At 32.6% G+C, this 13,168-nt stretch overlaps 1 protein-coding gene across 5 annotated transcripts in view; it reads right to left on the bottom strand.

Annotated features, from left to right (window-relative positions):
* RASGRF2 (Ras protein specific guanine nucleotide releasing factor 2) overlaps window positions 1-13,168 on the bottom strand; it is a 310,740-nt gene that overhangs the window by 88,252 nt on the left and 209,320 nt on the right. The window lies entirely within an intron of this gene.

Raw genomic sequence — 13,168 nt, 5'->3', positions numbered from 1 at the left:
AACTGGATGAATAACTAGCTCTCTCTCTCATTTGGATTTATCCTATTCTATCATGCAAATTTTCAAAACTGGTATTTGGTTTGCTATTAGCTCATGCTTTTGCTCAAAAGGTAACTATATAAGAAAATGGTCATCAGATTATAAACATACCTTTAACCCTGCAGATTGCATAAATGCTAAAATCAAATTTTGTGGTTATATCTTTACCCTGTATATGTAAACATTGGCTAAATACCCTATAAATGATAAGGGTAGAGGCCATATCTCTAAAACTTCACTCAGAATTTGGCACTTTAATAAACTGTTATATAGAGCTACAGTGTTATTACTTGATCAAAAATAATCAAAAATAATAATATAAAGAGACAATCTACAGGCATGCCCTATGGGAGGATGGTGAAATGAATATTCTCTATGCAGAAGGACTAAGGAAGTTTCAACTCGCTGCTATCTCATATGATTCCATTTTTAAAGTTATAGTTGAGACTTTATACTTTTCAGAAGATCACCATGAATTTATGGTTCATCATAGTATAATATATAATATCTATTATCATATAGATATGATCTATCTATAGATAATAATCTATGTTATTATAACATAGATAATCATTGTATCATGTAGTGAGAGACAAAAAAGTCTTTAAAAATTCTTTAATAAATCTTCTTGCTTTATAGATGAAGAAACTGAAGCCTAGAGAAAAAGGTCTTGGTTAAAGTCAAGTAAGTGGAAGATCTGGGATTTGAACCTAAGGCCTCTGAGACTATCATACTGCACAATAAATCAACAGGCAAAATGATAGTGAAAAGAGCTAAAAAGAAAAGATGTGAAGAGAAGCTAGACTATTTCACAGAGAAGGCCCATTCAGAAAATTATTACCAAAGACATTGAGGGATTGATTCTCAAGATTCTAAAAGAGAAGATATCAAATGTATGAAGGAGAAAATAGCAGACTTCAATAATACCAAAAAGATGACTGGGAAAATATTGATAATATTAATGATTTTGACCCATATCCTTATTTTTTGCATATCTATAAAATCTTTATAATAAGAGTTGGTCATCTTATGTCACCTTGAATTGTGTCCTCAATAAAGGGAAGGCTTGAATATTTTAGTGAAAACAAGCACAGATGGTATATAGTTGCTGTGTAAATTTATATAACATTTATTTTAGATCTGGCCACTGAATCCTACATCCATTCAGATCTGATTCTTGTTTTAATATTTATAATAACTGCCAATAACCAGCAATGTTTTGTAGAAATGACATCTCAGAAAATTTAATTTATTTCTTATTCAAAATAGTTTCTAAAACTCTTTCTGATTATCTGAACTAACAATTTATTTTAATGGCCGGGTTTAGGAGTTTTCCTGAAAAAGGATAAATCACTCATTTAGGTCATCCTTCCAAACAAGGCATGATATATTTAGCTAAAGCAATCAGTACCTTGTGAATACCATCAAAATGGATCAGCCATTTGCAGAGACTGGTGTTATGAATAAATCAAATTGTTAATATCTTTAAGGTATGATTTTAATTGCTTTAGAAAAAACTCCTTTGTCTCTAGATATTTCTTCCATTCCCAGATATCATGCCTAAAGTTTTACTATTAAATTCTATTACATAAGCATTTGGTATTAAATCTTTCTAGTCTTTAACATTCATTATCGATAAGCAATTATTAAGCACTTACTATGTGCCTGACACTGCTAGAATTAAAAAAAGACAAGAACACAGACTCTGACCTCAAGGAGCTCTTCATTCTCAGGTATTAAAATTCAAAACAAGTAAAAATTAAAAAACAAACAAACAAACAAGCAAACAAAAAAACTCAGCAACCAACTAATACTCTTCAACAAATCTCAGCTAATACCTGACAGTTCAGCAAATGATTTTCAAGAACAAAGCCTTGTAGCATATATGCTTGGAATAGTTCCTTCAGATGGAGACTAATTTTATATTGAGATTCCCAGACTAGTTAATTGTCTGGTACATATTAGGTGCTTAGGTACTTGGTGAGCAAGGATCACTGAGGTATTTCAGCTTCGTGAACCCAAACAGGGACTTAAAGTCTTTGGACAGAGGTTTTAACTTCTGGTACCTGATTTTTCCACTAAAAATATTTTGATTACTATTTCAATATAATTGTTTTTCTAACCTGAAAAGACTTACATGAACAAAATGCAAAGTGAAGTGAGCAGAATCAGAACATTGCACATGGTAATAGTAAGATTGTGTGATAATCAAGTTATGGCAGCAATACAATGATCCAAGACAATCCATGGCAAAGGACTCATGATGAAACATGCTATCAACCTCCAGAGAAAGAACTAATATTGCTTGAATACAGACTGAAGCATGCTATTTTTCACTTTGTTTCTTTTTTTTCTTTTATTTGAGTTGCCTTGTACAAAATTACTATTGTGGAAATGTATTACATAATTGCATATGTATAACCTATATCAGATTTCTTACCATTTCAGGGAAGGGAGAGAGGAAAGAAAGAGAGAGAGATGGAATTTGGAATTCAAACTAAAAAAAAACAACCCAACAACAAACTCTAGTGGCTCTGTATTGACTTAAGTCAACTCTTATTTCATCTTCATTTCATTATTTTAAAGTCCATTTTTGTGTAATTTTTGTAAAGCTTGTAATTATTTGTACAACAATAATAATAATAAAAATAACAGCTAATATTTATGTGGAGCTTTAAGATTTACAAAATACTTTACATATATTATCTTATATGGTCCTTGAACTACCTTGAGGTAATGGCTGTTATTACCCCCATTTTATAAATGGGGAAAATGAGGCTGAGAGATTATGAGACCTGCCCAGCATCATTCAGGTAGTACTTACTAGTGCTTGAATATTTAACATGTATGGGTCTACCTGCCATCGAGGGGAGGGAAGGGAAGGAGGGGAAAAGTTGGAACAGAAGGTTTTGTAAGGGTCAATGCTGAAAATTTACCCATGCATATATCTTGTAAATAAAAAACTATTTTAAAAAGTACTAGTGTTAGAGGCATAATTCAAACTCATGTCTTCCTGTTTCTAAGTTCTGTGCTCCATACAAGATACTATCTGACTGCATTAAATATACATACATAATTTATGAATAAACAATAATATATTTATTGAGACCACATACTCAAAACTTTTTATTGATAATCAAAATATCAAAAAAAAAATAAACAAAAAAATTTTTTACTTGCAATCCCTTTTCATCTGAAGATTTTTTACTTGACCCCAGGTACATAGGCACATGAAAAAAGTATACAAATCAAAATTTACTGATAATAATTCACAATTTCATGACCCCCACATTCAGTTATGAGAGCCCAGATGGGGTTATGAACCACAGTTTAAGAAGATGAAATAAGGAATGTAATGAAAATCAAATTAACCAGAGAAAGGGATGAAGTTTTTCAGAGAACCATGTATATGAGGGAACTGGAGAAAACTTCATGGACAGCAACAAGCAGAGGCAATGATGGAGAAGTGAGTGGCTCCTGGGTAAACTAAGAGCTATAGAAATATAAGCCAGCATCAGTGAAGAGGGAATGACTAATAGAGTAGTATCAAGAAAAGCAGTAAAATTTCCAGACCAAAGCTTCTGATACAGTAGAGTAATTCTTAGAAAATATGGTGCTCCTTCTCTAAGCCTCTTAGTGAAAAGAGAAGTAATTCTTGGACTACTTAAAAACCAAAGCCAAGGAGTAGGAAAGGATGGAGTCATGAGATAGAAGAATAAACCATAAGTTATGTGACTAGGGAGATGAGTTTTTCAATTTAAGGAGAGTATTATAAACTGGGAAGACTATAGGTCCCCAGGGGAGATGGAACTCATCAGAAAGGTTCTGCTTATCTCTCTGGAAACTTTTTTGGGTAAGATGTTGTAAAGTACTTTATATAAATTATTTCATTTTATCCCCAATACTTTTAGGAGCTATTATCATCCCAATTTTATTATTTTTATTTAACATTTTGTTTTCTCCCCAATTACACATAAATGGATTTTTTTCTAATTTTGAGTTCCCAATTCTCCCTCTCCCATCATTGAGAAGACAAAAAATTTTGTGTAGATTATACATGAGCAGTCATGCAAAACATATTTCCATATTAATCATGCCATAAAAATGCAGCCAAAAAAAAAACTCCCTAAACTAAAGCTTTAAGTGTGCTTCAATCTACATTCAGATTCTAACGGTCTTTCTCTGGAGGTAGCATTTTTCATCATAAGTCTTTCAAAATTATCTTGCATCATTGTAGCTGAGAATAGTTAAGACATTCAGAGTTGATCACTGTAAAATATTGCTGTTACTGTGTTTCTGGTTCTGTTCATTTAACTTTGTATAAGTTCATGTAAGTTCTTCCAGATTTTTTCTGAAAGCATACCATGCATCCTTTCTTATAGTACAATTCTCTAGCAACTTTTGATTGCTTTACCTTGGAGGATGGAGGGAAGTGTTTTGATCCTAGGATAATATTAAGGGTTCTAGGAAGAGGGAGGCAGAGTTGTATTAACTCTTTATGGTCTCGTTAAAAGTCTTTGGTTTTCTATCAGGTATAACCAAAGTATTACACTAGACAACTTAAAGGGGGGTCCTTTTTCCTTTTTCTGTTGAAATAGACATAAGTACAAATCAGATATTGTTAAGGAAAATCCTGACTGAGGCAAATGACTTAAATTCTGGAGATAAAAATCCTGGCTATATGAATGAGCCAATATAATATCCAGATTTTGTAAAAAAAAAAAAAAAAAAAAAAAAAAAAAATTCCCACTATTGAACATAGTCTCAATGCTAAGTTATGAATTATATCTGAACAGAATAAATTTCTTTCTGTATAGGAGTCTAGAATACATACTATGTAGTCTTGTTTAGAAGTAGGAAATTGAATACATAGCCTACTGAGAGTTCCTTTGGTTTTATAAATAAAATATAAGAGAAAAGGCTGGATTTTCTGGCCTTCTGCTATTGAATACAGAGGATTACTATCACATAAACACATTTTAGATGGCTTCAGGCTTTGATGACTTAGTGAGAACACTAAAACACCAATGGGACCACCCTGTCAGTGGCATCAATACGCAGAATGAATCATAAGCCAAAATTTGAACCTCTCAGAAAAGCTTTGAAATATATGAAATAAGATAAAATAGTGTGTGTACACCAAAGTGCTTGGGGATACTGCTATCTTGGGGGGGGGGGAGGATAAGCCTGATTTTAAAACAATCTTGGAATTTTAGAACTAGAATAGATCATGGGTTTCAATCTAGAAGAATCAAAGAGCTGGGGATGCAAGGGATCTCAGTGGTGATTGTCTTCAATTTACATATAAGGAAGATAAAGACCAAGGAGGTTAAGTGATGAAATATCAATAATTGCTGATATTTATATAGGACTTTTAGGACAGCTAGATAGCATAATGGATAAAGAATTGGGAAGTCAGGGAGACTTATCTTTCTGAGTTCAAATTCAGCCTCAGGCACTTCTTAGATGTGTGATCCTAGGTCAATCACATAACCGTATTTGCCTAAATTTCTTCATTTGCAAAATGAGCTAGAGGAGGAAATGGCAAACTACTCCAGTATCTTTCCCAAGAAAATGCCAAAAGGGATCACAAAAAATAAGATATAACTGAAGTGATTCAACAATATCAAATACAGGACTTTAAGGTTTTCAAATCAATTAACAAAAATCATCTCATTTAATTAATTACCTGTGAAGCATGTTCTAAGGGAATTATTGTCCATATTTCACAGATGAAGATCAGATAACCAGATCTCAATCCAAGTCTTGACTTCAAGTAGGTGTTCCATCCAGTATACCACACTGACTTTCTATATGTTTTAGGAAACTCTAGAATTTAGCAGACTATAAGTGAAATGAGCAGAAGCAGGAGATCATTGTACATGGCAACAGAAAGATTATATGATAATCAATTCTGATGGACTTGGATCTTTTCAACAATGAAATGATTCAGGCCAATTCCAATGATCTTGTAATGATGAGAGCCATCTACATACACTCAGAGAGGACTCTGGGAATTGAGTGTGGCTCACAATATAGAATTTTCACTTCTTTTGTTGTTTTGTTGTCTGTTGGTTTGCTTGAATTTTATTTTGTTCTTATTTTTCTTCCTTTTTGATAGGATTTTTCTTGTGCATCAAGGTAGTTGTATAAACATGTATGCTTATATTTGACTTCATATATTTTTACCATGTTTAACTAGGGGAGAGGGTGGAAAGAAGGGCAGAAGAAATTGGAACACAGGGCTTTGCAAGAGTCAGTGTTGAAAAAATTTCCCTTGCATGTGTTTTGAAAATAAAAAGCTTCAATAAAAAAAGAAAAGTGCTAAGAATATAAAAAAAGAACTTAGCAGACTAAAACATAGATGGGTTGTTTTATGCATGGGTAAAAGAAGCTCCCACATAGTATTGCTATGATATTATATTTTTAAAATCTAAATTTGTTAAGGTTCTTTGACAACAAGACCATATCAATTAAAGACATATAAATAGTGTGCTCTTTTGGTTTGCTCAGAATACATGGGTCAAGGTTAAGAGCTATCTCGAGATATCAGAACTATTTTATCTTGATAAACATGAGCTTTCTCGAGACTATTTAAAAAAAAATTGAAAAGCATATGTTTTGTCAAAGAAGACACTACTCTTGGATAGCACTTTGAGGAAGGATCATGAGACTAAACTTTGTACAATAACAAAATATATGCTGTGATACAGTGTTCACTTCTTTACTCTATGGCTGAGAGATGTGGATGAATTATGTAAATTACCAACGATATTAACTCCTGATTCAACCTGAAAAGGAACAGAGTCCCCCATTTTGACCAATTTCAATATTATGCCTCTGTTTTCCTACATAGTGCAACAGAATTCATAAAACTGAATGAAAAAAATTTCAAACAAAGACTGTCAGGTTTTTGTCTTACCAATAGGAGCTAGTTAGTTTCCTAAAATAAAAACTGCAGCTCAGTCAGGCAAAGCCTTCAGCCAAATGCCAGGTTGGTGGCCATTAACTTATTACGAGTTTGGCAACAACAAAATAAAATCACTGTATGATTCATCATGGTTTTCCATCAACCAAAACAACAAACTTCAGACTTTTTACTCACAATTTTATTCCTTCCCCAAGTGAGCACAGTATCCATCTATTAAAATTCTATTAGCAGACATTGACATTTGGCAGGGGGAGAGATAGTTAGTTAGGGAGGAAGGACAGCAGGTGTCAATAATGAGAAAACAACAATGGGGAAAATGGAGAAATTTTTTAAAAAATTCATTAAAGGGAATCTTCATCACAGATGAAAGTGAAATGAAAAAAAAACTACAGAATTTCCTTTTCAGTCTTTTAAGAAGCTTACTACAAATGAAGGTATGTTAATAAAAATAAAAACTATTGAACTATTGGGTAGTTTATTCAAAGCCCATGATGATAATGTATGAACTAATGATTTTTAAATACATAGTTACATGAGAAATTTTAATCTGCCCAGATTTCATTAACAAGATATAATAGTGAAACATTAGAAGAAATTTCCCCAAAAGTAGTTCACGTAACTTTAATGAATGCTCAAAGACCATCAATTCGTGATTTACTTCTAAGTTACTGTTGGAAGTTAAAATAGCAGAAAAATCACAATGTAGCAAGAAAAAATATAGTTTTAAAAAGCCCACATCTAAGTATGATCTGGAAGACAATAAATATCAAATGATTACTTACAACACTTAATAGAATAAGAGGCAGTATAGCATAGTATATAGAAAGGTGATCTTAGAATCATAAAACCTGTGTTCAAAACTTACTTCTTATCTATACTGTGTGGGTTACCCTGAGCAAGTCATCTAACCACTCACTGCCCCCAGAAAACTAAGACCATAAATTGCCAAAATGCATCAATAATGGAGAGTTACTCACAGAAAGTTTCTTATACAGAAGACTCTGAGAATTTCTTGTCTCATAACCTCTATATACTCTTAAAATTAGTGAGTATCCTTTTTATAAGAGCTCTGTTTTTGTGGATTTTATCTATTGTTATCTACCACTTTAAAGATTAGAATACTTTAATATTGTAATTAAAATAGTTTCTATCTTGTAGGACCCCTTAAGAAGATTTATGGGAATTTCAGTGACCCCTGAACCACATTTTGAGAACCATTGCTCTATTCCAAAGAAATCACAGTTCTAAAAACCACCTCCCTTCTCAAGAAGTAGAGTACAACTAGGTATAATGAGGATCTAAGGGGACAATATCTATGAAGAAAAAGATACATGTTCCATCACTAAAATCAAGAGTTCTTATATTTTCTTTTGGGCATCTTGAGTTTAATATGTCTGTAGGACAACTAGCTTGAAATGTCCTTAGCAACCTTAAAGTACTAAACAATTTTTTAACTATAGAGCTAGGATTCTTAACTTAGGGTCTATGAATATTTTAAAAATATTTTGATAACTGTATTCAAATATGATTGGTTTCCTTTGCAATTCTATATATTTTATTTTATTCATTTAAAAACCTTATTCTGAAAGGGGTCTAGAGGCTTCACAGGAATGCCAAAGGGGATCCATTTTAAGTCTATTCTACATACTACTGCCAAAATAATTTTCCTTAAGCACAGATCAATTAACTCCAGTGGTCTCTAGGATAAAATATTAACTCTTCTATTTAGTTTTTAAAGCCCTATATAATTTAGTCCCAACTATTCTGGATGTTACTCCTCATATCTTTCTCTGGAATCCAAAAAAATTGGCACTTCTGCACTTCACATAAACCTCTCCATCTCCATCTGTGTTTCTGCATTGGCCACATGCCTGGAATGCACTTATTCCTAACCTCCTCTTACTTTAAAATGAAGCCCAAGCACTATCTTCTTCATGAAGCTCTGTCCATGTGATACTGAATTACGATGTTATATTGACTTACTCTATATTAACTTTCTACATATGTTGTATGGATTTACATATGTATTTGTTTTTTCCATTAGAATGTGAGTTCACTGGAAGTAGGAATTGCTTCATTCATTGTATTTTCCCAGTGTCTAGCACATACTATGTTTAAATGTTTATTGACTGACTTAAGGCATTCAATGTAATACACAAACACAGAAATATGACATAATCTATCCCTATAATATTAGCAGACTGGATGCTCCTTATTTTTCAAAGCAGGAATATTTCATTCAACATACAATTATTAAACATGCATGCATAAACATACTCAGTATACATTATACAGTAAGACACTGTGCTAAGTGCTATGTATTCAGAGACAAAAACAAAATACTGTCAGCCCACAAAAAGCTTCCATTTGATGGTAGAAGAAGAACAGAGTTATAGGAGGGTACAAGCCTATGGCCAAAGTGATCTCTCTCCCTCTTTGCAACTCACTTCAAATAAGGCATCAAATCTGTTCTTTCTCCATAATGTCTTTCCAACTTGGTCATTACTCACTGACCATCACATTGGTTCAAAACTAAATAAATTCAATAACCTAACTGGAAGTCTTTCTACTAATGACTCCCTCTTTCATCCTTTCTGACAGATTAATTTTTCTAAATACTGGTTTTGACATCTTATTTTCCTGCTCAAAATCTTAAAATGACTGTCATGAAACTGGCCCAGTCAACTTTTCTTCCTAATTTTCAATCTCTCCATTTTTATCTTGTCCTACTCTACTCAGCCAATCACATTTCCCAATACGTTTGGATATAACCTCTATGCTAATTGATTATCTAAGTGCTCTTATCATCTGACACATTTACTTTACCTTTCTGCCTTTGCTGATGTTATTCTCTTCCTCTTTCTATTTATCCATATCTTTAAATCCTAAGTAAAGATTCATTTCTTTTCATTTTATTTTCAAGGCCAAATTAAGCTCTTCTTATAATCTATATCACAAAATCAACACTTTGCAAACACCATTATATTCGCTAATTAGCTAGCCTAATCAAATGAACACTTTATTATATTAATAATAATAGCTAATAGTTAACATTTACACAGCACTTATTATATCCAAGGCCCTATACTAAAACCATTATAATTATTATTTCATTTGATCCTCATAACAATCCTAGAAGGTAGGGATTATAATTATCCCCATTTTATAAACAAGGAAACTGAGGCAAATAGAAGTTAAGTGACATGGCCAGAGTCACACAGGTACTATATGTCTGAGTCTGCATGTGAACTCAGGTTTTCTTGATTCTAGACTTGGTATTGTGCTATTTAGATTAGTATAGAATATCTAAAACAGAGTATAATTAAATTGAAAATCAATTCAAGTTGAAGAGATAGTCCTTATGGATGGTAAGGGTATTCAGGTGCTAGTTTTTGCAGATTGTAACATACAGGTTCCATCAATACCTGAAGCATTATAGGGGCCCCAGGAAGTGACCTATAACCATACAAAAAAATTTGGCCTGATTATACCCATAAGAAAAATCAATGGGTTGAAAAAGAGTACTGCCTAGATTATATATAACATGCAATTAGAGGGACAACCTATACTGCAGGTGTTCTTAAACCTGGTATTTATGGACTAAGGATTTGTGGATAGATTTTAGAATCTATGAATTTGAATGGAAAAAAATCATGTCTTTATTTTAATGTAACTGATTTCCTTTGTAATTTCTTTGTAATTTGTAAATTTGTAATTTATTCTATACATTTAAAACCCCTATTCTAAAAAGGGTCCATAAGATTCACAAGACTGCCAAAAGGGTCCATGACATAAAAATTGTGAAGATCTCCTGTGAAACTTGCTCATCAATTGGTACATCTGGTACAAATAGTATAAATGAATACTTATCTGGGTCTTGAATTAAAAATAGAAAGTCTTGCACAAGATGGGCTTCAGGAAACTGTAAAGTTTTTTTTAATGACCTCAACCTCCTCTCAGAAACAAAGGTCCCAATTTTAAATATCAATGTTAGCATCAGAGAGAAAATACTCTTTCTGCCACAAATTCTTCCACACTTCAATCCATCTTAGATATTACTGAAAAAGTAATTCTCCTTAAGTACTGATCTGACGCTGTGTTTTCTGGATATAAGCAGGCTACATAGACAAAATTACAAAGAGTACTGGAGAAGAATAGGAATAAAAGATATCATTGGAGATATGCATAATTGAAAAGAAAGACTGAGTGATCATATGATAAGGAATGAATGATACAGGTTTTGTGATGTGAGGAGAAAGTGAGGATGGTCCCCAATATATGACCCCTTGTAACAAATTTATGGGAGGGTATAGCCAAGAAGCTCATAGAATGAACAGACATTCTAGGTTCTACCCTGAATCTCTTTTGAGAATATTCAAATTAATAAGAGATCACATATCTATGGATATTTATGTATGTGGTAGTCTTGTTCATTTATCATTTCATGTATGCATCTTTTTTCTCTGCAACTAAAATAAAAGCTATTTTATAGGCAGGAATAGTCTCTTAAGTTAGTCACTTATAATATATTGTACTATATTATATTAGCACTATAAATATATTTATTGGTACCGATTTTTGGTCCATACCTGTTATCTTTAGAAAACCAACAAAAAGTGGTTCATAGGTAAGATATTAGAGTACTTAGTGCCCTTAAAGATTCTCTTAGTTATTTTGAGAAATAAGCTATATTATTTACTTAGAATAAGAGAAATTTCTAATTGAGGCTTAACTTGGGTTTTGCAATATTTCTTATTATTATAAATGATGTAAAACAACACCCTAATTTATTATTTTCCCTCAAGTACAAATACATACAACTATATATTTTACCTCAAAAATGAGTTTCTAGTTTTAATATTAATAGTTAATATTAATATTGTTTCTTTTTCTGTAAATAATTCTAAAAAAGGTTATTTTTTTAAGAAACATTTTCTGTCATTTTATGTTGCTTTCTCTAGGCTGAAATATTGCCATTAAAATATTAAAATGAGATGTATGCTCACGTTTTATTAATTAACATACTTTCTCTAAGAATTCATCAAGACTGAAGTCTACTGTGAAACATTCCCGCAGCTTGTTTTTCATTCCTCATCAAGTCATTTTCCTGGAACTCACTGAGAGACTTTACAAATCAGAGAAGAGGATTTGTTGGTAGCTCTCATCTCCAAAGGAAAGGACTAACAAGAAACCTGGTGCAGGCACAACCTTTCAAGTATCATCAACTTTCAATTATTTTCATGTAGTTTCTCCATGGAAAACCTGGCTTTCACGTTTATGCCAAAAACCTACAGTTCTCTGCCTAATTAGTTAATTTCTTCCCTACTTCAGGAAAAATTTAAGATTTGGCAACTCTAAAATGATTGTTGCTTTTAATCATGGTCTCTAAAGTATCTTCCAATTCTACTATTCTTGAATCTGGGAAAGAGGGATGTTTGTTCCCAGTATGGAAAAGATGGTAGGGAGGAGGTGAATAGGGCAGAAGCTGGGAAAATGAGGTCACATCTTACTTAGCACTTTCTAAATCAGGACTTCACTCTGTGTGTGTGTGTGTGTGTGTGTGTGTGTGTTTATAATATATGGGTGCATATGCATGTTTATGTGTTTGTGTTTAAACATATATAACACATGGTCAAATAAGAAATCATATAATTATGTTATTACAGTAATCTATATATAATATAGATTATACATATTTATAATATATATTACTATGCATACATACATAAACATAGATATGTATATATAGACACACATATTAACTTGTGATTTCATCAGTGTAGGAGCTTTAAGTGCAGTTAGGTGACATAATGGATAGAGTGCCAAGCCTAAAGTCAGGAAGACCTGAGTTCAAATGTGACCTCAGATATTTATTTATTAGCTATGTGACTCTGGGCAAGTCACTTCATCTAGTCTGTCTCAGTTTCCTCATCTATAAAATCAGATGGAGAAGGAAATGGCAAACCACTACAGTATCTTTGCCAAGAAAACCATAAATGAGGGCACAAAGAATTGGACATGACTAAAACAGCTAAACAGCCACAAGGGACTTTCAATGAGGAACTCCTTCTCCAGTGTAAATCAGCACCTTCTCTTCAATTGGCAATCCTACAGAGTTGCCTGAAGTACTAAAACATTAAGTCCAGTATGTCATAGACTGAAGCTTAGCCCCAAGTCTTCCAGATTGCTGTGCCAGTT

Source organism: Sarcophilus harrisii, chromosome 1 (genome assembly GCF_902635505.1).
Source record: "Sarcophilus harrisii chromosome 1, mSarHar1.11, whole genome shotgun sequence".
NCBI classification, from domain to species: Eukaryota; Metazoa; Chordata; class Mammalia; order Dasyuromorphia; family Dasyuridae; genus Sarcophilus; species Sarcophilus harrisii.
This window is presented reverse-complemented; position numbering and strand designations above follow the sequence as displayed.